General features: G+C 43.3%; 1 protein-coding gene across 3 annotated transcripts in view; it reads right to left on the bottom strand.

Annotated features, from left to right (window-relative positions):
• The window catches only part of LOC117395608 (zinc finger and BTB domain-containing protein 7B-like), a 32,223-nt gene that overhangs the window by 12,044 nt on the left and 2,552 nt on the right, over nucleotides 1-17,627 (bottom strand). Inside the window, exon 2 of one of the 3 annotated variants that reach the window (XM_059006226.1) lies at nucleotides 16,592-16,671. The exons of 1 other annotated variant lie outside the window; for it this stretch is intronic. The gene's annotated coding sequence lies outside the window, so the exon portion shown is untranslated. Of the gene's footprint in view, nucleotides 1-9,400; nucleotides 9,933-16,591; nucleotides 16,672-17,627 lie in introns of those variants that run through there. One more of the 3 variants, XM_059006228.1, reaches the window with a different exon arrangement.

The raw sequence follows: 17,627 nt of genomic DNA, 5'->3' as shown, positions 1-17,627 counted from the left end.
ATGGGGGGAGAATTGCAAAAATACTGTGTAAAAACACCAAACGGTTACCAGCAAGCACTTGAAATGCAATGTATTTAGTGCAATGAGACAGACAAGTACATTTTTTCCACAGAGGGGATTATCAACAATGGGCGCAGAAGTTTATAATCGAAGCTCAGATCAGTATAGGAATTCCCCTCTGCACTACCGAGAGAGCTGAAATGGCGGAGAATTCGTTCTGAAGAAGGGGCTTGTACAGTTTTGCTGTTTCCTCTGTCTCCTTCACAAAATCTCAGCAATTCAGCGCTACAGCTGAGGCCAAAAAGATCTGCATCGCCTAGAATTTTAGGATTGTTTTAAAAAAATATATATTTATGTATATGAACATAATTTAGATTTTTTTATTTAACACTGTCACGTGATCAAAGAAACTACCAAAGTTGTATTGCCAAAAAAGTCTGGCAGAAGGAAGCCATAACAGCAGTACAGTTTGTCATGTTAGATTTCAAAAAGTCACATTTTTCTGCAAACGCGACATTATTCAGCAGGTTTCATTCGACTTTATGAAGCTAGTTAAATCTATAGGATGATGCAAAACGTTTAGTCATGGCTGTACTTTTAAATTTACAGTACAGTAGACGATATAAAAAATATCATTCAAAAAAGAAAAAAAAATGTATTTCCTTTTTTTTTTAAATGTCTTCACAATACATGATATTAGTTTAACCTTAAATATATCTGAAGCATAAATCCTTACTTCTGTATTATAAATCTGATCCACATCACATTAGACCGAGCGAGACCACTTTCATCATGAAGGATTCCTGTAAAAATCGCAGGAAGAGACTGTTGCAAAACCCGAAATATTATTATTAATATTATTATTATTATTATTATTATTATTATTATTATTATTATTATTATTATTATTATTATTATTATTAATAATAAGAATATGCTGTCGCTATATATCTATATATTTCAGCAGAGGAAACGCAGACAGCATGAAATCAGTCCAACATGGTTTAAAATGACTGGTAAGAGAGTCACAAAAAGGAAACCTTACTCATGCAATTATTATTACTATCGGCTGTGTTGTGCGAACTGCTTTTTTCACTGAGGATGTGGAGAGAGCAGTGGGTGTTTGGATGTCATGTTTTTACATTGCTCTCTCTCTCTCTCTCTCTCTGTAGCTGTTTTGTAAATTTAAACGACGAAGGAGGCAAAAGTGGCAAGCCTTCACCCTCTCGTGACTTTCTCTCCTGTTGAATCTGGCACAGGGCATCGCTGAATTGCAGTGGTGCGGGCCTGAATCATTCAAATATTTTCTTAAAACAAGAACGATTATCATTATACTAATTGCCATTTTGTTTCTGTACTGAACCTCTCGTAACACATCTCCCAGGAAACGCATTTATCTGATAGACGTGTGTGTGTGTGTGTGTGTGTGTGTGTGTGTGTGTGTGTGTGTGCGTGTGTGCGTGCGTGTGTGCGTGTGTGTGTGCGTGTCAGTGGCTTCGTTTGTGTTTCTGTCCACAGTCGTAGTCTATGCTATCAATATGAGGGTCTAGTGCTATATATTATAAAGACATTTCAGAGGGCTGGATCTCATCACTATCAGGGTCCAGTGCTGTATATTATAAAGACATTTCAGAGGGCTGGATCGCATCATTATCAGGGTCTAGTGCTGTATATTATAAAGACATTTCAGAGGGCTGGATCGCATCAATATCAGGGTCTAGTGCTGTATATAATAAAGACATTTCAGAGGGCTGGATCGCATCACTATCAGGGTCTAGTGCTGTATATTATAAAGACATTTCAGAGGGCTGGATCGCATCGATATCAGGGTCTAGTGCTGTATATAATAAAGACATTTCAGAGGGCTGGATCACATCAATATCAGGGTCTGCTATGCATTCAACAGATTCATCTCTTGCTTATTGAAGTGCATTTTTGCACTTTGATAAACTCCTAAAACGAAGTTTCCAATCCAAACCGCCTTTCTGTGTCACTCAGCTCAGAGGCAAAAGAGCTGCAGATCTCGGCAGCGGAAACAAGAACTTGAATTTTTTGCTGTTGTTGTTTTCAGAATATTAGCAGCTATCTCTCTCTCTCTCTCTCTCTCTCTCTCTCTCTCTCTCTCTCTCTCTCTCTCTCTCTCTCTCTCTCTCTCTCTCTCTCTCTCTCTCTCTCTCTCTCTCTCTCTCTCTCTCTCTCTCTCTCTCTCTCTCTCTCTCTCTCTCTCTCTCAAACGCACGCACAGGGGAAAGACTTCCTCCGTTTGCAAAGAAAATCTGCAGCGAAGACACCAGCGTGGCTGTTGAATCTTCACTAAAGCAGCTTCCAGTTGCTGCTAAAATTGGGGGGGGCTCGGTGGTCCAGTGGTTAAAGAAAGGGGCTCGTTTGTTACCAGGAGGTTCCCGGGTTCAATCCCAGCCACTGACTCCCTGTGGGTGTGTGTGTGTGTGAGTCACTGAACCTCCTTGTGCTCCGTCCTTCGGATGAGACGTCAAACAAACAAGCTCCTATTGGAAGTGACTCTGCAGCAGCAGCAGCAGCAGTTGTTGATGATGCATAGTTCACCCTCCTAGTCTCTGTAAGTCTGCTAAATGACTAATAATAATAATAATAATAATAATAATAATAATAATAATAATAATAATAATAATAATAATAAGTGGATCCTTGGAGCCAGCATTACATTTCCAAATTTCTAGCACGTTCCTTTTTCTAACGTAAAAAACAAAACGGTTAATGTGAACAGCACAGACAGCTGACCCCAGGCCCCAACCGAATCACCCCCACCCCACCCTGCACCCTATGCGTGGTTTTACATCAGTCTTTTCTAAGCGTTAGCCTCGTCTCAGTGCAGGAGTTTCTCTGCAATCCCTCCTGTGTTTTTGCAGCTCTCTCTCTCTCTCTCTCCCTCTCTCTCTCTCTGATCTCTCGTCGTCTCTCTGGGACAGAGGTGTCTCTGTGATCTTTTTTTCCGTGACGCGAGTCCATGAAGAGGCATTTCTCCGAAACAGAACAGGGGATCTGCGTTCCGGAGTTGTTGTCGATGTTGTTACCTGCTGGGTTTATTTTCTTTTTCCTCTCTTCTGTACCTGACAAACCGCAACTTCAAAAATCCGTTTTTTTTTTTAGATCAGTCATATTTCTTAGTAAAAAGAAAATAACTACGGCCCCCGCAGAAACATCACCGACGACAACAGCGGAGTCAGATTTAAAAAAATCTTATTATTATTATTTTTATAAATACAGAAAAACACATCCGTCTTACATTCCATTTGATTTGATTTATTTATTTTTGCGTATCATTTATTTTCCGAAAAGGACGTTCAACTTTATTTTAATACATAAACGAGGCAAAATGGTAAAAATCAAAACTGATCTAACTAGCTGTTATTTTATATATATATATATATATATATATATATATATATATATATATATATATATATATATATATATATATATATATATTTTGCATTACTTATTTTCCGGACATTATACTTTTTAAAACTTGTAGGCAAAATGTAAAAAAAAAATCAAAAATCAAAACAGGTATAACTAGTTCAGTTGTACTATTTACAAAACCGGTTTGTAATCTAAAAAGGCTTCTAACAAGAATATTATGAACATTAAACCTTTTTAAAACTAGTCTATAAAACAACACAAAACATTCAAATCCACGAGACGTGACACCGTTTTTTAGCATTAAAAAGGCCTGGTTTTGAAGCAGGTGTACGTTTTTGTTTTTTTTAATAGAACGATTTTGCTGTTATAACAAAACCAGCAAGAAATAGCTTAAATAAATATAAATATAAATATATATAAATATACACACACAGACTCTTTTTCTTGTTAATCGGAAACGGAATATCAGTGTGTGTTTCTGTTCCTTTCAGGAAAAAAATCACACTCATAATTCCATCTTATACACCTAATGTCCTGGCCTTGACAGTTTAATGGAGTTTTCGTTCTCGTGTTATATAGTTACGGAACACTTTTGTCATTAAGTTTCAGAACAGGAACGTTTTTTTTTCATTGTACATGTTTATGTATATAGAGTTTTGGTTTTTTTACAGCAAAATATCCGGCACAAATGAACCCCTGATATAATTATTATTATTATTATTATTATTATTATTATTATTATTATTATGAATAGAAAAATGCTTCTATAACTGATATTTAAAAAGACATTTTGTTGATATTTAAAAAGGCTGAAATTAGTTTTTTCGCTAAGCTACTGTAGTAACGTTATTACAGTTGTCTACAACACAGTAACAATTCAAAATTTTAAAAAACAATATTTATTTAAAGGGTGCACTTTTGTGAAAGTGGCTGTTCTAGCTTTGCCTTGTAGTTCAGTTCAGTAAGTTTGCTAGACTTTTTTCACTTTTTTTTTCAGTTAAATTCAGCCCATGTTTGTCTCCGAGATTGTTTTCTGTATTTAGAGTTGCGATTTAATTACTAGACTTCTTTAAATACATATGCCAATTGAGTAAACGTAAATTCATTATTTAGTTCAATTTAATTTGTATATATGTCTTAGTTTATACTTTTATACAGCCTAGCCTGTCACTTTTGCTTGGTATAAATAACTAATTTGACTTGAATTAGTTTAAATGCGCAGATTAATTTGCTTTCCATTTAAAAATGATTTCATCTGGCTGAAAATACGAAATGTTTTGCGAAACTTTACAATTACATTTAGGAAAACTTCACTCGCTTACTGGAATTCAATACAAGACTTGGTTTTGAATTGAGGGTTTTAGGGGGTACTGCGTGGCAAGTTTGGAGTTTGTTTGATTTAGTTTTTGTTAAATTCCCTCTATATTCCCTTCAAATATCCAGTCATAAGATTAAAGTAATGAAAACAGACTAGGCCAGCTCCTTGACTAACGCTTCTAATTGAGCCCAGAAATAGAGAGACAAACGGGATAGTTTTTTTTAATAGGGCAGCAGTGTGGAGTAGTGGTTAGGGCTCTGGACTCTTGACCGGAGGGTCGTGTGTTCAATCCCAGGTGGGGGGGACACTGCTGCTGTACCCTTGAGCAAGGTACTTTACCTAGATTGCTCCAGTAAAAACCCAACTGTGTAAATGGGTAATTGTATGTAAAAATAATGTGTAAAAAAATAATGTAATTGTATGTAAAAATAATGTGATATCTTGTAACAATTGTAAGTCATCCTGGATAAGCGCGTCTGCTAAGAAATAAATAATAAAATAGTTTTCAACTCTTTACAATAAATGGGGGCTGGCGAGTCACAAAGCTTTGTGGATTTCAAGAAGGAGTTCGAAAATAATTGTTTGCACGCATCAAAACGTTTCAGTACCCTTCCAGGAATTGGCACCTTTTAATTCAAACCTGCATCTTGAAACAACGATGCGAGTTTTGGGGCTTTGTGAAAACAATGTTCATTTTACCTTTTTTTTGGCCCCCGGGGATTAAAAAGAAATAAGTAAGAAAGGGTTTGAGAATCTCTAGCTCTTGTGCCTCGCACAGGTTACCACAAAGACATGCTTTCCGCCTTGCAATGCTACACAGACACGTATTTGAAAACAAATTCAGACCACAGAAACCATACAAACACACACACACACAACCCTGCAGGTAGGAGCCCACATGCTACTGGGGTGCAGCACAAGCTTTCTGAAGACTGAACTCAACTCCTGAGGTTAACAGCGGCTATATTAATAGACATACAGCCACCTCAATACCTCTATCTGTCTTGCATGTTAAAATATATTTAGCAAAATAGGCAAATATTCAAAACAGCAATTTCGTGACGTGCCCTCATGCAGGTCCGAAAGGACACGTACAGGGTGCAGCAGCAGGGCTAGTGTGAGTTTCTAACCCTGCTCAAACTCCTGGCTCCTGATCATTTCAATATTAATAATAGACTTCATTGAGGGGAGCTCTGAACCCCAGGACTGGGTGCAGCAGCAGCAGCAGCAGCAGCAGGGCTAGTGTGAGTTTCTAACCCTGCTCAAACTCCTGGCTCCTGATCATTTCAATATTAATAATAGACTTCATTGAGGGGAGCTCTGAACCCCAGGACTGGGTGCAGCAGCAGCAGCAGCAGCAGCAGCAGCAGGGCTAGTGTGAGTTTGTAACCCTGCTCAAACTCCTGGCTCCTGATCATTTCAATATTAATAATAATAGACTTCATTGAGGGGAGCTCTGAACCCCAGGACTGGGTGCAGCAGCAGCAGCAGCAGCAGCAGGGCTCGTGTGAGTTTCTAACCCTGCCTGAGGGTTCTTGCACACACACACTGGCGGGTTGGTTTTCCTATTGAAAGGGCACGTCATGCAAATCAGTGAGACCGCCGACTCCAACAGAAAAAAACAAGTCGGAACAGAACTCAGAGAGGAAAGAGAAGGAGCTTCAACTGGCAACGCTGACACAGGCATCACCCCAGAGTCCCGTATCACATGAAGAGAGGGGATAGACACACGTACAGACATGCACACATACTATACAAGAAAGCTTGGCAGAGGGATTTGTTTTACACGCAGGGTCGAGGGCCAATTCCTGTTTTTTTTCCCCCCCAATTCCATTTTAAAATCAATTCCCGTTCACTTTTAATCAATTCCGACACGTCATCGCTGATCAGAATTGCAGTGGAGCGGCGTTCTGTTAAAATGAGCTTCTCTCAACAGCGGTGACGCGTGACTTCAACTGAAGCCGCTGTTTGTGAGTCAATGAAACTGGCTTTGAATGAAAGAAGCAGCTGAACAATCGCGACGATTATGACGTCTCTAAAATATCAATTCCTTCAAAGGAATTGGAAATCGGGGGGAAAAATGATTTTAAAAAAAGGAATTGGAAATGGAATTGAAAAAACAGCAATCGACCCCCCCCAGCCCCCAGCCCCCAGCCCCCCAGCCCCCCGCCCCCAGCCCCCAGCCCCCAGCCCCCAGCCCCCAGCCCCCAGCCCCCAGCCCCCAGCCCCCAGCCCCCCAGCCCCCCAGCCCCCAGCCCTGTTTAAGCGTCGATAATGTTCTGGAATGGGGAGGCAGGTACATGACAACAGATTTTTTCTCTTAAAAAGCAACAGGTCTTCTAGGAAGCAGAGCAGAGCAGCTCTGAATGCAGTCGACAGCGACCTTGATGGGGAAACTGATTACACTGCTGCACGCACAGAGACCGCGAGGCAGGCAACAAACCAGATACACGACCTACTCAGAGGTAAAAATAAACACACACTCACACACACAGAGATGCCACACTCGTACGTGGGTATGGGTTTTGATCTAGAAGAAACATGTACCGTAAATACCATCCCATTGAAATCAGTGCTGTGGTTCAGTTGCATACTCAGGCACCTACACACCACTGAACTATCAAACGATGCGGGGGTGATAGCGTGCTGGTTTAGCACTGGGTGGCCTGGGTTCGAATCTCAGTTCGCATTGCAGAACAGTTTGTCCCACTCCGGATCCGACCTCCTGGGTTGGTCCTGTGCAAGTAGGTTCGAGTTGGTTGGGGCAGTAAAACCAGGGTTCAAAACGCTTCAGCCTCGCTGCAATGGAAAGGGGGGTTGCCTGCCCCCCCTGCCCAGTTCAGTTTCCCGGCAGCCCGACCGACTTTTTCCACAGATAAGACTAGGAGGCGCCAGGTGACCGTTACAGGAAGTGACATCACCGCCCCGCTCCTCACCCCCGTCGCCGTGGAAACGCTGCTTTGGTCGACGGCTTTTCCCTGTTCCGCTCGCTCGACTACCAGAGTTGACTATTTTTCTTTGAACGTTTATAAACGTGTATTTCAACCCCCCCCCCCCCCCCCCCCCCCCCCCAACCCCCAACCCCCCTCCCCCAACCCCCCTCAACCCCCCTCAACCCCCCTCTCTCCTCTATGGCTTTGCACAGATCATTATTTGAAATCTTTTTTTTTTTTACATTATTTTAAACAGTGCTTGTATTTTTTTGGGGGGGGGATCATGCGATGAGGACATTCCCAAACCCTGCAGCAGCTCCTGGGTATGACTGCGGACTCACAGACACAGAGGGCAGGTCCGGGTTTGTTCTTTGCTAAGAGCTATTAAAGGCTTATCCAGATAAGTGACGGTGTGCTCTGGGCAGCCTGCCCACTGCCACACACCCTCCCCCAGGGCTGCCCACACCCGAGACACACACACACACACAATGCTCAAGAGCTACGCACACACACGCACACACAATGCACAAGAGCTATGCTCACACACACACACACACACACACACACACACACACACACACACACACAATGCTCAAGAGCTACACACAAACTGCATACATACACACTACACAGGAACTACACACACAAAACACAAACACACACACACACACACACACAATGCTCAAGAGCTACGCACACAAACACACACACACAATGCACAAGAGCTACACACACTGCATACATACACACTACACAAGAACTACACACACAAACACACACACAATGCACAAGAGCTACACACACACAATCAAAACACGCACACAATGCACAAAACACACAAATTCACAATGCACAACAACTACGCGCACACACAGACAGCTTTACTTTCCAATAAACACATCCAGAGTCGTTGCTGATTTGTCCTGCCCTGAAATTCACTCTACAAGAAACCAGTGAATACACTGCGCTGTGCACACTGCTTAAAGACAAGGACCCAGTGATAGAAATAAAGTGAATGCTGCATATGGGGATGGGTAAAACTCTTCTAGTATATACACACACACAGACACACACACAGACAATTTGAAAAAGGAAAACTCAAAAAGGTGCAAAATCAAAAAGAAAAAGGATTATTTTTCAAAAATAATTTTTAAAAAATCTATCTATCCGAAAGTACTTTTCTGTGAGTTACTTTCCAGTATTTCATGCACGACAGGGTTACGAGAACTTCAACAATCGCAACCCAATTCACAAACTCCAAATAAAAACAACATTTAAAAAAAGAAGACGATCGTGCTGCCGCCTTCTTGAAGCGACGCTCGTCAGAGGAACCGTGAAGAGGAGTCCTTTTACTTCCTCCCCGTTCTCGAAAAAATGAAATTAACGAACAGTAAACCGAGACACACTTGGAACAAAACAGCATGACCTCCCCAGAATGCTCTTTACAAAAAACAAAACAAAAAAAAACAGCGCCCAAATGATTTGAGTAACCCCGGCTTCACCAATGTGCAGAAACTGGTAAACACACTCTACGGCACATACTGAAAAAAAGACTAATGCCCGGGGCTTTGAATGAGACAGCAAACCAGTCAAATTAAACATCTCTCATCTCGGCACCAGGAACACGCATCTCAGCACAAGGAACACACTTATGCAAACACAAAACTAGTCAAGTTAAATTAAGCTGCAGATCAACACCCGACCCAGCTGGGCTCAAGCGCTGGCACCCTGCCTGTCTGTCCTGTACCTGTCCCTCGCGCCCAGAGTCCCTCGTCGTTGCCCAGACAGGTTCTCTCCTTCGGGTTCCAACTCAGCCCTGAGGGTTTCGCCTCACGGTGACACTACTGCAGCTGCTACCACAATTGAAGAAGCTTGAGGTTCAAGAGCCAGATCTAGTTCCCACCTCACACAGCGAGCTAGCGAGCGAGCGAGTCTACACCCACACCTTGGCTCACACAGATACCCAGCCTGCTGCTCCCCTGCTGCACAGCGGAGTTAACCCTTTGCATGCCAAAGAGGAGGGGCTCTGCAGCCGTTCAGCAGTGACCTGCGAGGCACAGAGCTCCCCACGCTTGACTGTCTCCGTCTCATTTGTTCAAAGCTTACATTAATACTCAAAGGGGCTGTCTTATACTTTTTTGGTTTTAACCGATAACTAAAGCTGTGGTTTTTTTTTGGTTTTTTTTTTTCACGGTTATCACAGATTTCACGATTTCCGTGAAACTTGCCCATCGCTGTGTAACATGTAGCTCACTAAAACATCAAACCTTTGCTTTATTGACACACTACCTGTTACACTGCATTTACCAGAAATATATTTCCGATCTTTGATGCAGCTGGTGGTGTTTTTCGTTGAAGACGTTTTAAAGAAATCGCGCAGCTCTGTGCAGCATGTGTTCAATCATTTACCAGGAAGGAAGCAAACTAAACCGGCTGCCAGGTTCCTGAACGCAGCGCCACAGGCAGCACGTCAATCATGTAACACGGCCACGCAGACGTTTCATGAAAATTGTGAAATCTGCCAAAAAAAATAAATAAATATATAGTCATTTGAGAATGGTTGACTGCCAGTCGAGATTCTAAACAGCATGTGTAACTGCATTTACCATGTATTAAAACACGATTTACAATAACCACGTAGGCAGAGAAAGACCACCCCGTCCTTACAGTTACTGATCCGAAAAGAATGGGACATGTTACGCGGACAAGAAGGGACAATGTCCAATTTGTCCAAGCTTCTCGGTCTGTCAACGAAAGACCAGGACATCCTCAGATCTGTAATGAGCTCCTGAACTGAGACTGCAGGGGGGGGGGGCGAGGGGGGCTCAGATTCACTTTATATCATTTTACTTTTTTTACACCAGATTCTTAGAAGATAAAAACACAGACACACACACACAGAGACACACACAGAGACACACGCACACACAGAGACACACGCACACACAGAGACACACACGCAGAGACACACACACACAGAGACACACACACACACACACACACACACGGAGACACACACACACACAGAGACACACACATGCACACAGAGACACACACATGCACACAGAGACACACACATGCACACACAGAACCACACAAACGTACGAAACCGTAGATCTTCTGATGTGCGTGCATACATGCTGTGTATGGTTTGTAATCTTAAAGGAAAATCGCAGTTTAATTTTAAATCTGTGCTTCTGAAGATCACGCGCTGGGTGTGGGGAATGTGGAGGGGGGAGCCCACGCAGTGTGGTGAAGGGGGGGGGGGAGGCATCCCCCCACTGTAGAGGGGAGCAGAGCAGAGGCAAGGGTGTGTGCGTGTGTGTGTGTGTGTGTGTGCGTGTGTGATACATTACAAATCACATACTACTGGACTCGCCTGACCTCAGCAACACCTTACTGGATCCTCAGCTGATGCGCTATCCTTGCACTATCGCACTGCTAACATGTCACTGTAGATATAACTTGCTGTGATCCTAACTGGCTGCATCCTAGTTCAGATTGTATTCTAGTAGTGTTATTATTATACATAGCATCCTAGTTCATATTGTATTCTAGTAGTGTTATTATTATACATAGCATCCTAGTTCATATTGTATTCTAGTAGTGTTATTATTATACAGAGCATCCTAGTTCATATTGTATTCTAGTAGTGTTATTATTATACATAGCATCCTAGTTCATATTGTATTCTAGTAGTGTTATTATTATACATAGCATCCTAGTTCATATTGTATTCTAGCAGTGTTATTATTATACATAGCATCCTAGTTCATATTGTATTCTAGTAGTGTTATTATTATACATAGCATCCTAGTTCAGATTGTATTCTAGTAGTGTTATTATTATACATAGCATCCTAGTTCATATTGTATTCTAGCAGTGTTATTATTATACATAGCATCCTAGTTCATATTGTATTCTAGTAGTGTTATTATTATACATAGCATCCTAGTTCAGATTGTATTCTAGTAGTGTTATTATTATACATAGCATCCTAGTTCAGATTGTATTGTAGTAGTGTTATTATTATACATAGCATCCTAGTTCATATTGTATTCTAGTAGTGTTATTATTATACATAGCATCCTAGTTCAGATTGTATTGTAGTAGTGTTATTATTATACATAGCATCCTAGTTCATATTGTATTGTAGTAGTGTTATTATTATACATAGCATCCTAGTTCATATTGTATTCTAGTAGTGTTATTATTATACATAGCATCCTAGTTCATATTGTATTCTAGTAGTGTTATTATTATACAGAGCATCCTAGTTCACATTGTATTCTAGTAGTGTTATTATTATACATAGCATCCTAGTTCATATTGTATTCTAGTAGTGTTATTATTATACATAGCATCCTAGTTCATATTGTATTCTAGTAGTGTTATTATACATAGCATCCTAGTTCATATTGTATTTTAGTAGTGTTATTATTATACATAGCATCCTAGTTCAGATTGTATTCTAGTAGTGTTATTATTTGCACTTACTGTAAACTACACTGTATTTAAATATGAAGTTAAGCATTGGCCAAAATTTCTCTGTAATTGGAATTGAATGAATAGTGAAATAAGCAAATTTCTTTTTTTTTTTTTGCTGTGGGGAAAAACAGCCTTAGTGATGTCACAATGGGACTAGCAGGCTGCTGATTGGCTGACTGACGGCCTATAAGCTGCGATAAGGCACACCTGTGGCAGAGAGAGAGCCTAGAGAATTTCGCTTACAGACACAGAAGCCGGAAAACCTGTTTGTTGCAAACCCTGAGAGACTCAGAACACCTGCCCTGCCTCGACTCTTTCTGGCAACCAGACTATCGCGTGACAGCGAGAGCTCGGGCAAGCTTAGGAGGACAATGCAGGGACGAGGTGTTACCAAAACACTGCCGCCCCCCCCCCCCCCTCCCTCCCTCCCTCCCTCCCTCCCTCCCTCCCTATGATCCGCCCCCTCCTCCGAGCAGGAGATGAGCAAATCAGACAAGATCTGGTTTACAACACAGAGATCATTCTACTTTACTCAGTACAGCTCTGCCCAACAGTGTTTGCATCACCCTGAAGAATGAACTCATTTTGCTTCTTAAGGCCGAATGAAAACCTGCTGAGTAATGTCACGTTAACTTGTTGAATTAGGTACCGCTGTTTTTTAGTACCCCCCCCCTGCCCCCCCATACCCCCCACCCCGTACCCCCCCCATACCCCCCATACACTTAACGAAAAAAACTGGCAAAAATTTATCAAAGTACCACTGCTTTTTAGTCCCCCCCCGCCCCCCCCATACCCATCACCCCCCCCTGCCCCCCCCATACCCATCCCCCCCCCCACTTATACTTAACGAAAAAAACTGGCAAAAATTTAAAATCTAACGTGAAATACAGTACTACTGTTTGGGCTTCCTTCCGGTAGCCTTTTTTTTTTTAGCGATATCATTTTGTAGTTTCTTTGATTTACATGATGTTAAATAAAAGATCTAAAATTATGTTCATATAGTTTTGTTTTGTTTTGTTCTTTTTTAAATGTCTCAATCCTAAAAATTCTAGATGATGCTAAACTTTTGACCCCCCCCCCCCCCCCCACAGGCTGTGGTTTACAAACTAGCGCGGAGCTGAGAGACGATAAAATCGACCCCCCCCCCCCTCCTCCGCCCCCATCCCCCCCCCATCCTTTGATTTCATTACAGTGGTGTTGTTAAATAAAAAAAACCCAGAGCATCCTGCCTTGTTAGAATCGAAGAGTTTAAAAGAAACAAGCAAAGTATGATTCTATCGCTCTCACCACAGAGGTGTCGCCTCAACGCACAGGTCCAGATCTGTGGCAGAGAGGGGAGCGCAGGGGACTGGGCAGGGGACAGAGGTGTGGGGACCCGCTCTGGGGCCACTGAAGCCCAGGCTACTAGAAACGCTCGGGCCGGTCAGCCAATTATTGGAGCTCTCCACAGAAATCAGGCGAGGGTGTCGATCAGGCTGCTTTACCATTCAGAGTGAAACGAGTGAAGAAATTGTGAGGGTCTGGAACCAACTCCCCAGTAATGTTGTTGAAGCCGACACCCTGGGATCCTTCAAGAAGCTGCTTGATGAGATTCTGGGATCAATAAGCTACTAACAACCAAACGAGCAAGATGGGCTGAATGGCCTCTCGTTTGTAAACTTTCTTATGTTCTTATGTTCTAAGCTGCTTGGGTTTGTGGTGATCTCTGTTCTCCGCAGAGTCTTAAGAAAAGCAGCGATCGCCACAAACCCAAGCAGCTGTTTCTCCACTCTTTTCACGGCGCAATCGACAGCGACGCAACTGATTTATCTGTGTATTTATTTATTTATTTGACTGGGGCGACGTTCAGTCCTTTACATATCTGACACATCAGAGGCACGCCACCCCCAGATTGAGCCTGGAGCTCGTTTTCATTGGCAGCCCCCGGGCAAAAGACAAAAACGGAAAATCATACGAAGAAAAAGCATTTACAGAAGGCAATAGGATCAAGCAATAGGGTATGGAAGAGAGGAGAGAGAGAGAGAGAGAGAGAGAGACCCCCACACGGCTATGAATCACAGCACTGGCTTACTGGAATATTCAGCTAAATTAGGACACACAACTAAATTCCCCTCTCTGTGGGCGCTTGTCAATAAGAGTTCCCCTGCTAGCTCTGCCTGTCAGCACTTTACAGAGTGCAGGTTTTGGAAAGCTGTACAGTTCGCTATCTCTGTGAACTGGGTTTCGGTTTCGGAGTTGATCGACACGGGCGGACAGCAGTGGGTTTGCTCAAAGGCGTCTTTCTCTCTGCGAAATCCCCTTTTGCGACACCCGACCGTTCAAGTATTTCACCTGTCTTTCTCAGCATTTACCCTTTCAGTGTCGGGTTCCCCTCAAACGTCACACGGGCTAGAACCACCCCCCACCCCCCAATTTGCACCAGATGGATTTAATAAAACATTCTGAGGTTTACTGTATCGATTTCGACACGTATCTGTTTGTATATTTCTAAAAAACGTTATGATCAAGGATATTTTTTTTTTTCACAGTGATCCGTGAAATGTACCCATTGTCGTGTGGATATGCAGTTCCCTCGTGAAAATGGTCATTTCTGTAAACCGAGTTAATTTTGATCACTTCAAAATAAACACAGCGGTCGTTTGCCTGTGACGCTGCGTTCAGGAACCTGGCAGCCGGTTCAGTTTGCTTCCTTCCTGGTAAATGATTGAACGCACGCCGCACAGAGCTGCGCGATTTCTTTAAAACGTCTTCAACGAAAAAAAGACACCAGCTGCATCAAAGATGGGAAACATATTTCTGCTCAAGATCTCGCTCTGTCCAGCACAGAAAGGGGACGTTTCACGCGTCTGTTGTTATTTTTCTTTAAGATTTATTTATGTTTTTTATTTTAGTTTGAGAATTCACTGATGGTGAAAATAAAAAGTCTACAATTTCTACAATTTCTACAATTTAGCGTGGATTGCTTTTCAGATAAGCATTTCAGTATTTATGAACACTGTATAATACCTCTATAGAGAAAAGTACAGATCGCATTTTAAAATCCTGAAAACAGCAATTTTTAGAGCAGGAAATCATTTGTTTTTACAGTGAAACCCCCCTACCCCCACCCCCACACCCCTTACCCCCTACCCACACCCCCTACCCCCACACCCCCTACCCCTACACCCCCTACCCCCACCCCCTACCCCCACACAAACACAGAATGTACTACAAATTCCACCTGTTGAAATTCTGCACACTCTTAACAACAGATCACTGGGTTGCTTGAACTCAATCGAGAGGTGCTTGGAGAGAGCCAGCCCTGCGCTGCACGTCATTTCTGCTTCCCAGACAGAGAGTAACGCTGCAAACCGGCTTACTGTCACAGGAGGTGGGAGGGAGGCGGTCTCATGCTTGGTTTCACAACCAGAAGTGCTGTTTTGTCAACTCTGCTTAAAACACAGAAACCACAGAGACAGAGAGCCAGCAAGCACACAACTGAGTGACTAGCGAGTCGGCCCGCCTAAAATCTTACAGGGTCTCGGAAGGGGGGATCGAAACTGCTGACCGTACACCGCAGTGCGGGGGGGGGGGCCTCGAAACTGCAAACTCAACACAACCCCACCCCTGACGCTAAATCATCTATTCTGGTAGAGAAAGCATACCGCAAGACTCTCTGAGATGCTTTTTAAAGGCACTGTTTCAGACCTTGAATTTGGGAGATCATTTACTGTAGAATAAGATGTACAGCCACGGTCAAAAGTTTTCCCACATAAAACTTACCTGACAAAAAATAAAATGTGGCATTTTTAAATTTAACATGACATATACTGTGCTGCTATTAAGGCTTCTTTCTGATAGACTTTTTTATTTTATTTTTTTTTGCGATATCGTTTGGTAGTTTCTTTGATCACATGATGTTTTATAAACTTTTTTTTTTTTTTTTTAAAAAGAGCTGTAGTTGTTTTTAGTTACCACAAGCAAAATCCGAGTTCCTCTCAATACCCTGCAGACCCACAGGCGAGATTCACAGCTCGCTCACAGCAATTTTACCAGGGGTCTGAATGATGCGACTCCTCTCGTCTGGTCGATTGAATCCCTTACCCAAGCAAGGGGCGTTCTGATCCCCAGGGCTAGTGCCCTTTTCAAGTAGGCTCGCTGGTCCAGTGGTTTAAAAAAAGGGGCTTGATACCAGAAGGTTCAAATCCCAGCTCAGCCACTGACTCCATGTGTGTGTGTGTGTGTGTGTGCGTGTGTGTGACCCTGAGCAAGTCACTTCACCTCCTTGTGCTCCGTCCTTCGGATGAGACGTAAAACAAACGAGGTCCTATTGGAAGTGACTCTGCAGCAGCAGTTGTTGATGATGCAGAGTTCACCCTCCTAGTCTCTGTATGTCACTTTGGATAAAAGCGTCTGCTAAATGACGGATTCACGACAATAGTTTCAAGTAGGGCGGGGGAGAAGGACTCACCTCTGGTCCATAAAAGCATGAAAGGTCCTGGTTTGTCTCCTGGATCCCGTCCTCTCAGATGGGAGTCCACTGGCTGGGATCTGCAACAAGAGAGGACAGGCTCTACAAGGCTGCAGGGGTGGCAATCAGACTCCTACTGCATAGCAGTGTCACCCATTCCAGGTTTTACCACGAGCTTGATCAGACCCCAGTGCGTCTAGGCAACAAGCTCAGGTGCGTCTTATTATCAAACTCCTAGTGAAACCAGGGAACGGATCAAAGGATTAAACCACCGTGTGCTGGGAGGCTTCTTTTTCATCCCCGTGCTGGGGCAAACTAATTTCTGTTAAGCAAATAAAAATAAAAAAGGGCAGGACGCAGAGAGAGAGAGAGAGAGAGAGAGAGAGAGAGAGAGAGAGAGAGAGAGAGAGAGAGAGAGGTGCATTGATGGGCCAAAGTGCCACGATGACACTGCAAGACTTAGGCACAGCGCCCTGCTAGCGTGAGAGGGATTGTTACTTCCTCATCGCTCGTTTGACTATCGTTGCAACACCATCGGGGAGGGGAGAGGTTGGGTGGGCGGGAAGTGGGGGGGGGGGGGGGGAGAGGAGCTGCCCCTCCTTTGTTGCCACAGACACATTTCTGCTTTCTGATAGAACCTGCCGCACTGATCTGCCAGAGTGGCTGGCTGGGGTGTCAGTTTCAAGATCCCAGCAGCCCTTGCTTGCACTCTGCGTTTACCACAGCTTACCCTGGTGTGCCAGGCTTATGAAGAAGCTTCACCGTACCTCGCCACTCTGTACTAATGCGATGTTTCAGCCTAGTGGTGCTATGCAGGTGCCCCTACGCATGTCTCTCGTACCTTCAAGGGTTAAGCAGTGTGCAGCTGGGCCCCCTCGTTGCTTTTTTACGAGTTCTGCCACAGGGGAGCGGGCTGCAAAACAAGACGGGGTGTGCCGCCCTCCCTCCCTCCCTGCCTCTCTCGGAGCTTGCAGAGAGGAGTAAAGCACACCTCCAGTGCACAGGTGAGGCTCTCGCTAGGCTTGCTGATGGGAGC

Source organism: Acipenser ruthenus, chromosome 32 (genome assembly GCF_902713425.1).
Source record: "Acipenser ruthenus chromosome 32, fAciRut3.2 maternal haplotype, whole genome shotgun sequence".
NCBI lineage: Eukaryota > Metazoa > Chordata > Actinopteri > Acipenseriformes > Acipenseridae > Acipenser > Acipenser ruthenus.
The sequence above is the reverse complement of the archived record's forward strand: the minus strand, read 5'-3'. Positions and strand labels throughout refer to the sequence as shown.